The 13,253-nt window shown below is 39.8% G+C and overlaps 1 long non-coding RNA gene across 2 annotated transcripts in view; it reads right to left on the minus strand.

Annotated features, from left to right (window-relative positions):
* LOC140687423 (uncharacterized) overlaps positions 1–13,253 on the minus strand; it is a 40,952-nt gene that overhangs the window by 21,850 nt on the left and 5,849 nt on the right. The window lies entirely within an intron of this gene.

Consider the following 13,253-nt stretch of genomic DNA (forward strand, 5'->3'; position numbering starts at 1 on the left):
AGAGAGATTAAGGGAACTGTCAACATCACCAAAAAACAAAGAATCCTCTGAAGCCATGGTTGGGCCCCCATGGATGAGGTGGGGATGTGTAAAGAGAAGGAGGGAGAAACAGCGGCCCAAAGTAGAACAGTGGTTCCAGGAAGGGTGGAAGTCCCTGGGCTGTGATTTTTTTGCTCCCACCATTTATCTGGAGCATCAGGGTAACCTTGGGACAAAGGTTGGAGACCATCCAGGCCCCTAGGCATTCCTCCTATACCCATGAAGGAGACAGCAATTGAGAAAGAACTGTGCCAGGGTGGAGCTAAGATTAACAAAGAGACCAAGAATTTACCCAACAACTGTTAACAACTATATGCCAACAATTTTGAAATGTTAACAAATGAACAAATTCCTAGAGTAATAGAGCCTTAGAAGCAGCTCAGAAAGTAATAAGATACAATAAAACATTTTAAAATAGGGGGAAAAAAGCAAAAAAAAAGTTTGAGTTTTCTTAAGTATTGGCAAAATTGAAGCAGTGGTTAAAAATCTTCCCACAAAGACAATACTGGGCCCAGACAGCTTCACAGGCATGATCCACCAAACTTTCAAGGAACAGGTCATCCTGATTTTACACAGACTGTTCTAGCATAACTATGATACCAAAAGCAGACAAAAACATTATCAGAAAAGAAAATAACAAGCCAGTTTCATTCATGAATATAAATGCAGGGGGGAGGATACAGCTCAAGTGGTAGGGTGCATGCTTAGCATGCATGAGGTCCTGGGTTCAATCCCCACTACCTCCTCTAAAATGAATAAACCTAATTACCCCTCCCCTGCCAAAATAAAATAACCAAATATAAATAAAGTAAAAAAATATATATACATGCAAAACTCTCATATAAAATATTAGCAAACCAAATCTAACAATGTGTTTTTAAAAAGATAATAACTAATGACCTAGTTGAATTTATTCCAGGTATTCAAGGATGGTTTAATATTAGAAAAGTCATAAATGTAATTCATCACATTAACAGATTAGAGGAAAATAAAAACACATATGATTATATTAATAGATGCAAAAAAAGCAATTTTAAATAATTTTTTAAAAAACAACTCCTATTCATGATAAAAAAAAATCTTAGTAAATTAGAATATAGAGAAATATCCTTAACCAGATTAAGAATATCTAAAGAAAAAACCTGGACCAAATAGCATCCTAAAGAGACAAAAGTTACATACAGGCATACCCTTTATAATCAGGAATTTACATGCAGGCATACCCTTTATAATCAGGAATGAGACAAGAGTGCCCACTATCACCACATTAATTCAACATTATCCTGCAAGTCCCAGACAACAAAAAGAGATGAGGGAAAAATTGAGAAGCCTAAGAATTGGAAAGGAAGACATAAAACTGCCATTATTTGCAGATATGACTGTTTATAAAGAATCTAGGAATAATTAGAAATAATATTTAGTCAGGTGTGTGGGTATAAGATATTCCTATGTACCAGCAGCAAACAGCATAAATAAATAAATAAATAAATAAATAAATAAATAAATAAATAAATAATTTTTAAAATGTAATTTAAAAGGGAAAAAAAACCCTCACTGAAAACAGTATAAGAAAATATCAAGCATCTAGGAATAAACTGAACAAAAGTTGTGTAAAAACCTGTTCAAGACCTAAAGTTAAAGAATAAAGCTTGGTTAAGTAACACTAAGGAAGACCTAAATAAGTGGGAAAATAAAGCATATCCATAGAAAGCAAAGATATCAATTTCCTCAGAACAGATATGCATATTCAGTGCAATGATATTCAAAAATTCCAAGAACGTTTTTCATGAAACTGTCAAGATGATTCTAAAATGTATATGGAAGAGTAAAGGCATGAGTTGCCAGACACCTGTGACAAAGAAGAGGGAAGGAAGTTGTGCTTTCCAGATTTCAGGGCTTAATATGAAGCTGTAGTAGACATGATAGTGTGATACTATCATGGAAGGACAGACAAATTGATTCAAGGAATGGAATAGAGACTCCAGGAACAGACCCACACATTTGTGGAACTTGTTATCTGACAAAGGAACGTGTAGATCAGTGGAGAAAGAGGGGACTCAACAAATGGAGTTGACACCTGCCAAAGGGGATACAAAGAAAAAGCTCTCAATTCCAAGTACTGAAGAGGGTAAGAATGGGGAGCAACTAAAATTCTCACACACTACAGCTGGACATGTACAGGTATAATCACTTTGGAAAACTGGCAGTATCTACTAAAACTGAACATATATCTACCCCATGACTCAGCAATTCTACTCCTAGGTGTGTTCACATCCAACAGAAATGTGGGTACTTGTTCACCAAAAGACAGACTCAAGCATGCTCACAGCAGCACTACTATTAATAGCCCCACACTAGAAGCAACCCAATCTGTCCACCAACAGAATGGACAAAGAATGACAGTGAATTACAGCCACATACATCAACATGGATAAATCTCACAAACATGAAGTCAAGCCCCCCCCCAAAAAAAAACCCAAAATACAGACACAAAGAGGCACACATCTGTATCAGTCAAGATTTGATTAAGCGACAGAAATCACACTAATTATTTTGACAGATTATTTAATATAAATAATTGTTAACTAGGTATTAAGTTTTAATTAAGTAACTGAAAGGTTAAAAAGAGAACTCAAGAAATTTGAAAACATGGGTGGAATTTTCTTCTGAAGAAGTACAAGAAACAACAGAAAATTTGAATAGAGTGATTCACATCAAGAAAATGAAAGTAAAACAGAGAAAATACCTGCAAATCATATGTCTGATAAGAGATTTGTATATAAAGAGTTCTCACAACTTAATAATATAAATAACCCAATTTAAAAATGGGCAACATATGTGAAAAGACATTTCTCCAAAGAACGTATGCAGTCAATAAACAAAGATGCTCAACATCATTAAAGAAATGGACTACAGTAGCAGTAGTAGTAGTACTAATAATCATAATCATAATAAAAAAAAAAAAACAAGTGTCGGGGAGGATGTGGAGAAATTAAAACCTTCATACATTCCTGTAGGAAATGTAAAATAGTGCAGCTGCTTTAGAAAACAGGCTGGTGGGTCCTCAAAAGGATAAACACAGAGTTACCAGATGGCCCAGCAATTCTACTCCTAGGTATATACCCAAGAAACTGAAAACATACATCCACACAAAAAACCTGAAAGCAAATGTTCATAGCAGCATTATTCCAAATAGTTATAAAAACAGAAACAGCCCAGATGTCCATCGAGAGATGAATGGATAAATAAATGCGGTATATCCATGCACTGGAATATTATTCAGCAACAAAAAACGAAGTACTGATTCATGCTACAACATGGATACACCTCAAAAGCAGTATGCTAAGTGAAACAAGTTCATGACTCCATTTGTATGAAATGTCCAAAGTAGGCAAATCTACAGAGAATAATTAGTGTGGCCTAAGGCTGGGGTAGGGAGGGTGCAGAAGGGGGAGTGAAATTAGATTACGTTGACGGTTGCACAACTCTTTAAATCTCCTAAAATTAATTGAACTGTATACTTTAAATGGGTGAATTTTATAATACGTAATTTATATAGCAATAAAGCTGTTAAAGCAAATAGTAAATAGTCAATAAGAAAAAAAAACCCTAAGCTAACATTTTCGTAAGGCTTGGTTTTTTTTTCTCTTCAAAGGTTACCACATTTAAACAGTTAACTTTCATTTCTTTATTTTCTTGAAATTGTTATTTCCTTATATTTATGTAAACCCCATTAGCTCTGATAAACCAATAAAAACAAACCTTAAATTTAAGAGATATCATTTATAACTTACTAATTAACATACTATGGAGGTAGGAGAATGTTTCAGACTCATATAGAAACACCTAAAACTTTCAGCTTCAGTTCACCAACCTCAGCCATGTGCCAAAATAAACTAAAAAACACAAAAACCGACTGGCCCGTATCTCAAAGGGCTGTCTCCTTTCAACACTTTCTATTTCTCTCAATATTTTCTTAATTGATTTGCGCTCACAAAGATAAGAAAACTATCAAGATAAAAAAAAAAGACTAACAAATAAGATTCTCCCTCATTTCCCACTAGATAGAGAACAGACCCCCACTGTCTGATAGAGATCGGCAAACAGACATAAAACCAACTGTCAGTTGTTGCTGGCCACAACGAGAAATAGCTTGGCCAAGAACTAAAACCAAAACACCAAGTCAGAAAACAAACAAAGAAAAAAGGAAGAAAGAAAAAAGCAGAGATGGTCTGAGAAGAGAAACAGAGATTATTGATACTTAAAATTCACTCCAGGGGACAGAAGAAGATGTGCCTTAAACAACTCATAAGACCCCTTTCACAGACAACAGTTTAACTGGCTCTGGCAGGTAAGCTAAGTCCACTGAGCAACACAGCAGGATGCTCTCCAAAACACAAAGCATAATGTTCAAGAAGTTAGACACTGTACAGAATACCTAACCAGAACTCCTCAAAACTGTCAAGGTCATCAAAATCAAACTGACACACTTGGAAACAATCCAAATATCCTTCCAAAGATAACTGGATAAACAAAATGTGGTTCGTTCATCCAATGGAATGCTATTCCACAATAAGAAGGAAACAACTGCCTGATACACACACAACAGGAGTGAATCTCAGATGCATTACACTCAGAGAAAGAAGCAGATTCAAAAGCTGTGTACTTTAGGATTCCACTTGTATGACAGTCTGAATATGGCAAAACTATAGGTCAAAAACAGCTTAGGGACTGCCACAAGCCAAGGGTGGGAAGAAAGACTGTAAAAGGGGACATGAGTCAGTTCTGGGGGGTGATGTAATTATTCTATTATCTTGAATATGGCAGTGATCACATGATTGTATATGTTTGATAAAACTCATTTTTTAGAAAGGGCAAATTTTTACTGTAATAAAATGAAACAAGGAAAATATGGTAAGAAAAAGTTATAGAATCTAATAGGCAAATGAGAAAAGAATATAAACAGGAGATTCACAAAAGGGAATTTCAACTAACAAGGACAATATTTCAACCTCACTGGTGTTCAGAGAGCAAAAACAAGAGACCACTTTATACTCATCAGATTGGCAATCACAGAGGTGGATAATACCAAACACAGGCAAAGACAGAGAGAAAGGGGAATCCTCATACGATGGGTGATCAGGGACAGACTGGTCACCCCAGCAGGAGAGCACCTGCCAGTACTTGTGAACAAGTAAAGCCCTTCTGGCTCAGCAACTACACAGCTGGAAACATCGCCCAGAGAAACTGTGCACAGGCCCAGACGGGGCAGGACAACGTGCTCACTGCCAGCATGGATAGCAGCAGGGCGATGGAGGGAACCCACGTGTCTGTCATGAGAAGAATGAATAAGTGAAATGTGACGGATACATGCTGTGGAATATCACGTGGCACTCTGATGCAATGAACTCAATGTTCACCCATCAACACAGACAGATATTAAAAACAATATGTTTGGGGGCGGGGGCGACAGAGTAAGAGCTATCGCTGAGTAACTTAAGTGTAATTTTAAAACACGCATAGGATTTTAAAACCAGCATAGGGTTGTTCAAGGGACTGTTGGGATATTACCCAAGGACCCAAAGAAAACATTTAGAGTGGATTCAAAGGGTGGGGGAGGGTCACAGGAGTGGAGACTAGAAACACATGGATGGCTGATGGCAGTGTCATGATAGGGACAGGGAGGATAAGGAGGTGGGGGCCACCTGGATTGGGAAAAGAAAAGGAGTGAAACAAAGAAGAGTACCTGAAATTAACAGGGTCCTGACCGATGGATAAATGATAAATCTCCACAAGGATAGGTATGCGGTTAGTGGGTAAACAAGAAACAAGTGAGGTTTATCACTTCCTTCTGAAGTTCAGAAGGAACCCTGGTCAACTTAACTGATAAATAAAGAAAACCAAACAGGGGAAAGGACTCTGCCTGCATTCTCGGTGCTGGAGTATGGGGCAGGGTAGGGAGAAAGTGCAAAGCCAGATCCTGAAAGGACTTGAATGACAGATGAGAGTGTTTGATTTTTCCTCCTGCCCGCACCCCAAGCACAAAGGAGTCTTTGAAGCATCTGAAGCAAAAGAGCTTGGTCACATTTGCCCATGAAAGACTAATGCAGATGTAGGTGAGGGGATTCTACTGGAGACTGGGTACTAGGTACCAACAAGCATCTATTTAGAGCCTATTAGGGGAGGTTTCAGGTGTTGGGAGATTCCATAGTGAACCAAACAGTTCACCATCGAGCAGGGAAGAGAGAGAGATAGAGTGACATCAAACAATAAAACTAATCATTACAAAATAGGTTAAGCATGATGTAGGAAACAGATTAACAGGGAGAAGGGAGACCAGTCCTGAGTGGTCAGGGACAGCCTTCCTGAGGAGGTGACATTTAAGGTAAAGTAGGGGAAACCACAAGAGTTTTTTTAAAAAAAAAAAAACACTGAATGGATATGAACTTGGCATGAAGTGAAGTAAGCAGGGCTACGGATGGCGTGAGATGAGAAAAGTTTGCAGGGGCCAAGTGATAAATCCAGAGCCTTCTGGGACCATGGGGGAGTTTGGATAGGACTATTAGTGCCGTGGGAACCACTGGAAAGTTTGAAACAGGGCACTTCATTTTTACTGGGCACTCACTATGGGTTAGGTGCCAAACTTTACATTTTACATGGCTGACCACATTTTATTTTGTACAACTTATCCATAAAGACAGGCTGTTACTAACACAATTAATACCTGAGAAAACTGAGGCAGGAAAAAGTTAAATGACCTACTCAAGTCAACTAGATGTTGCTTAATAAAATAACGACCCACATTTAATGAGCAATTATTACATGGCAGACAGTCTGATTTCAGAGGAGAAAGGGATCTATTTAAGAATTTCTCTGGCTGTAAAACTACATGAGCAAATCTCTGTCCCTCTCTGCTTCCTCACATATAAAATGGAAAGACTGGACCTGTATCATGGAACACTGTAGCTAAATGTACCTCCAGTATCCCAGGTTGGCAGTGGCAAGCACAAGGTTGCCCTGACAATCTGTGACAAGGGATTTGGATTCTCAGCCTAGTCTGCTGTCCTGATGCTAGCTGCCTCTAAAGGACCTCCAAGGTCCCTCCAGTTCTAAGATGTTAGGATCCCACCTCAAGGGGCCAGCAGCCCAGAGCCACAGAGCCCTCAAGAGCCTCTAGCTGGCTCTTAGGTACCCAGGCTGAATAGTCCCTTTCTTCAAAGCTAGTACTCAGGGTGGGGCAGCAATAGCCACAGGCAATGACCGCAGCAGCAACCGAAAAGGACATCACAGGGACTAGAGTCCCTGCCACCCATACCCTGGCCTGGTCCCCAGTCTCATCCACTGAGTCACCTGGGGCAAACCACTGACCCCCACTTCCACTACATCTGCCAAATAAAAGAAAACAAGAGAACCAGCTTCATTAGTCATTGTGAAGTTGGGAATTACTACGTGGGACCTAACTCTTATAAACCCACCACCAGCAATTCTCCCCTGGCTAGAAATTAAATGCCTACAAGAGGTTAAGGTGGGTGTTCACTAGAGCTGGTCTTCCCTTCATCCCCAAGACATTTACAGGAGGATCACAGAGTGTAAAATCCTGTGCTAGGCTGGATGGAGGTATATGCCATACCTTTTTTATGCATCAAAATAAATCTGAGGAAGGAAATGTGGATGTAAATAAATCAAATCTTAAAACAACTTATACAAATTCTTCACATGTCCACCCCATTTTACAGATGAGGCTTAGGGGACCCAAGGTCACCCTGAAGAGGAACTGGCATTCAGACCTGAGGTTAAGTTGGGTTAAGTCCAGGTATTAGTACCGTATTTATTGGCTTATAAGATACACGGGTACATAGATGCATTTCAATTTTACATGTAAAGTTTGGGGGAAATAATTGCGAGGTCAGAGGTAACACAGTGGAGTAATTAAGAGAACAAAGTTAGGCTGCAATCCTAGTTCTGCCGTTTATTAGCAGCATGAACTTGAGCACATTATTTAATCTCTCTGAAGCTCCGTTTCTCAACTGTAAAATAGGGATAACATCCACCTCATACAGCTGTTATGAGGATTAAATAAATTTACAGTTATACAGTACACAGAACAGTGCCTGGTGTATAGAAAGTGCTAGTCTTTTTTTTTAAGTTATTACATAAAATGAATTTTAAAATACATGCATTGAATGTGATCTTAAAGTGGTTTTATAAGAGAAAACACTTTTGTTATGTAAGTACAGTTCAGAGAGTTCTAGTAGGAATTTACAAACTCTGGAAAGGACAAAAACTCCAAAAGCTAAGAAAAATGACATCAGTAACAGGATACACTAGATTTGCTGGTACACGAAGCCCCCTTCCATACACACAACGGTGTAAATGAAAACGCCAAGGCTGAATCCAGGCAAATAAAAAGCCAGCCACAATGCAAAATATACTGCCAGAATTTCTACCCGGTACGTGCAGCAAAGCACATATAGCAGCAAAATCTGGTACAAAGCTGCAAAACCCATCCTTGCAGGCATGTTGTGTATTGTCACATTTCCCCACTAGGGGTCGCCCAAGATCACCCAGAGAATCCCATTCAGAATTCAATTTCCAGCGTGGTCTGCTTTCCTGCATGCCAGCTGCCTCCCCTAGAGCTAGGTGCCTTCTGTTCTAAGATGCTCAAGGAACTGGTGGCCCCAGGCCCATGGAGCCCTCAAGAGCTTAAATAAAGGAATTCTTCAGCCTAGGTACCCAAGAGCCACCCTTTGCACCATCCCTGTCCATCTACAACATAGACACATTACAAGACAGCAGTAAAATTGCAAGTTACATTTTTTAGGAAGGTGGAAAGGGGACAAAAGTCATATGTGAGCAAACAGGATATTATCATCATTTTACAAGTGAGGAAATTGAGGCTCAAAAAGGCTCAACCTGTCCAGGGTCATACAGCTAGGGAACTTCAGAACCAGAATTCATACCCAGTGGGTCAGACCTTGTCGCTTGGTTACTAACCCCCCACCCACCTATCTGGGAGGAGAAACAAACAGGTAGGGAGAGTGTATGAAGGAGGGATCATGAAGGGATGTCTATTTTCTGCCCCAAAGTCCCTCCATACCTTCCCCAACTGATCCAAGAAGGCTGTCACCTCCCCCCACTAAGCCTTGACACTTGAGGATGGGGTCTAGGTCTTTTCTTGGCTCCCCAACCTAGCAGAATCCCAGAGCTATAAAGTAAGTGTATTCACTCAGCCAGGACCCCTGAACCCCACTCAAAAAATGCTCATCTTCAGTGCTCTTGAAGCTCAAATATGACTTGACTTTCTCCCTCTATTGGCCCCCCGTTCCTGCCCCAGTGCCTCCTCTCAGTTCCCAATCTCTCCTCAAACCCTGTCAGTTCTATCAGAATCCTACTCAAGTCCCTAGACTTGTCCCACTGCTCTCAGACTGGCCTGGAGCCCCCTTTCTCTGGCCTGTGAACTTCATGTGGCCTACTGTGACAGACTTTTGTTCTCATTTTTAAAAACTGAAGTATAATTTCTATATAGAAAAATGCACACATTTTAAGCATACAGCTCCATGAACTGCACTAGCCTCTTAACTGGCCTTCCTGATTCTCCCCTGACCTGCCTCTCATCCATCCTCCACAGGCCAGTTTCTGGTTGCTTTTTCCAAGTATATGGGACCATGTCCACCCACCCTTAGTTGGTCCAAGTCACCATTCTCTCTCCCTGAGTTAGGGCAACAGCCTTCTAACTGTTGCTACTCCTGCCTCCACTCATAGTCTGTTCTCTACACAACCACAACAGCCATGCTTTTAAAACATAATGATGCTATGTCTCCATTCTTCTGCTCTCACCTCTCCAAAGGCTTCCCATTGTGTGTGGAATAAAACACGTACTTTTTACCACGGCTACCAGGGCCTGCATCATCTGGCCCCAGGAACCACTCTCCCCTTAGCCTGCAGGGCTCCAGCCACACTTGTTCTTGTTATTCCTCAAACTCACACAGCTCATTTCTGTCTCAGGGTTTTAGTCCTGGTATCTCCTCTGCCCACAACACCCCCTCTCTAAAGAACTGTACATAGATGGAGTTTCCAGTTTATTAAGGATTCTACTCAATGTCACCTCCTGAGATGGCTCTCCTCTGACCAACATATCTACAGTAGCTCAACCTCACACTCTCTGTGCCTTACTCTATTTTCTTCCTAGTATTCATTGCTATCTGATATCATCTATTCATTGCCTGACTCCCTTCACCAGAACGTGATCTCCAGGAGGTGGAGGCTATACCTTTACACTGCTTTTACCTCCATTGCCTAGATCAGAACCTGGCACACAGAATGTGCTCAATAAATATATGTTGAAACAGAAAAGAAAGCTCAGTAATAGGGCCCCCAGCCAAATGGGCTTTCTATTTGGTGAAGGATAAAAGTGGCATCTCAAACCAGAGGGAAAAAGGTAGACTAGTCAACTTAGGGTGTTGGGACCATTGGGAAGTCATGTGGGGAAAAAATCAGGTTGGAGATGGTGGATTTATCACAGGTATATAACTTGGTTTCTTCTTGAAACTCTACTTTAAAAATGCATAAACCCATAAGAAAGAGGAGAAAGGAAGAGGGGACCACAACAACAATTTTGAGAGTAGAAAGTAAATGGACAAATATTATCAGATTGTAAACCAAGAAGGCAATAAGAAAAGGAGAAAATTTAACCTGATTTATATCACAGAATCCTCAAGACTTAGAAATTAGTGACACCTCTAGAAGGGGGCATAAAGGTGAGCTGGGAGAGGGGCTGCTACAGGAAGGAAGATTGGTAGAAGAGAGTTTAAAGCAGCCTAAAAAATAAACATAGTAGACACCTACATCCTTTCCCTATGCTACTCCCCATGCACCACGGCTGCAACCCAGACCCTGGCAGATCAGAATTTATTTTTAGGAGAAGGTAGAAGAAGGTCCCTGGACAGGTAGATATCAGGCACAGGAGACGGAAGGTACCAACAACAGAGGGGTTATACAGAAGTTCATGTACTGTTGAAGCTGTCCAGACCTTCAACTCTCTTCCTCCATTCAGCTCTGGGAACACTGCCAGCGAGGCATAGAGCTCATAATACTATGTGGTGTGACTCCCCCACCCCTCAGCTTTCATTCCCCCACTTGTCTCCCAGAACTCTCAGCACAACGGGAAAAACAGACTCATATTAGGGCACATCAAGAAATTCCAGTTCACCAAGGATGAGAGGACATTGTAGAAATTTCTAGAGAAGAAAAAGCAGGTCATAAACAAAGTATCAGTATTCAGAATGACTTGGAATTTCCCAACTGCAATACTGAAAGCTGAGAGACAACAGAGTAATGCCTTCAAAATCTGATGAAACTTCTGGGTATGTACCCAGAAGAATTGAAAACAGGAACTCAAACAGATTTTTGTACACCCCTGTTCACAGCAACATTATTCACAACAGCCAAAAGGTGGAAACAACCCAAGCATCCATGGACGGATGAATGGATAAGCAAAACATGGTACACACATACAGCAGAATATTGTTCAGCCTCAAAAAGGAAGGACATTCTGACACAGGCTTGCCCTGGATGAACCTTGAGGACACTATGCTCAGTGAAATAAGCCAGACACAAAAGGACAAATACTGTATGACTCCTCTTTTATGAAGTACCTAGAGTAGTCAAATTTATAGACATAAAAAGTAAAATGGTGGTTGCCAGAGGGTGGGGAAAGTGTATAGGGAGTTACTGTTTAATGGGTACAGAGTTTCAGTTTGAGAAGGTGAAGAAGTTCTGGAGATGGACGGTGGTAATGGCTGCACAACAGTATGAAGGTACTTTAATACCACCAAACTGTATACTTGAAAATGGTTAACACGGTAAATTTTATGTTATGCATATTTTCCCCAAACTAAAAAAATCCCAAGAAAAGTCATTTCCAACCTAAACTTTTCTCATACACAGGGAAGTGCAAATCCTGAAAATTTATCCTATGACTGCACTCTTTGAAATGATATATGTGTAAGGTTACTCACTGCACCATTGTTTGTGATAATAATACTGGAGTCAATCCAAATGACAATCCACGAGACAGCAAAGATAAATATGGTATATCCATATAAGGGAGTAAGAGGTAATTGCTAAAAAGAACAAGAAAGCAGGGGTGGGTATAGTTCAGTGATAGAGCACATGCTTAGCATGCATAAGGTCCTGGGTTCAATCCTCAGTACCTCCACCAAAAAAAAAAAAAACAAGGAAGCTCTTCATGTATGGAGAAAGGTCTCTAAGACGTATTGATTGTTAACTGAAAAAGGCAAGGTGAAGAACAAAGTGCAAAAAGTATTATTCACTTAATGACCACTTTAAAAATTTTATTTCTGTGTCAAAATCAGGGTAAAGGGCAAGAAATTTCATTTCCAAAGGGCCAGAGGGGATAAATTACAACCAGATCTTCTTAAAGGGTAAGGCTTAATCTTTGTCAAGCTATTCATCCTAAGCATTGAAGGCAGATCCAGGTTTTGGGGGAACTGACCCACAAATTCATTACATGAATTTGGGGGGCCTTCATTGAGGAAAAAAATGTAAAATTAAATATACAAAATTTGGCACAAATGTAAATATGTATTCAAAATGAGAAAAAAAAAGCTAGCAAGCTACAAATTTTTAAAAAATAAATATCATAAACATCACAAAATCCAGAAAAATAACATAGGATTTTTATTAATTGCCTGAAACACCTCTATAAGTCTTTTTTCCTGCTTTTGGGGGCATATGCTTTGATCTTATATGATAATAGTTTTATAATATGATTTAATAGAAAATAAAGATGACTCAGTCTTTCTTCTGACATGTACGTTTATAATTGTGTATTCTGCATTATCAAGTTCATTCCTGGCAAAAGAAAACTTCCATTTTTGATAAGTGTTGTACAAACTGAGTCCTCTGCTTCCATCTTTATAGTCTTCATGATTGGAAGAGTTTTCCATTCAAACTTCTGACTCCAGATAATTCAAACCTTGTTTATCCCCCTTTACCCATGTACTTCTGGTATGGATGCTACAGGACACCTTTATATGGTGATACTATCTGTTCCTGCAACTTTGTGTCATGACAGTCTTTCCCATACCAAGACAGTTGTCAGTATTTTGAACCGCTGGTAGAAGTGACTGCAAACCACACAAACTCAGCCTAAATATATTCTAACTCAACCTTTAGCCAGATTCAAAAAAATG

The sequence above is a fragment of the Vicugna pacos genome, chromosome 19 (assembly GCF_048564905.1).
Source record: "Vicugna pacos chromosome 19, VicPac4, whole genome shotgun sequence".
NCBI lineage: Eukaryota > Metazoa > Chordata > Mammalia > Artiodactyla > Camelidae > Vicugna > Vicugna pacos.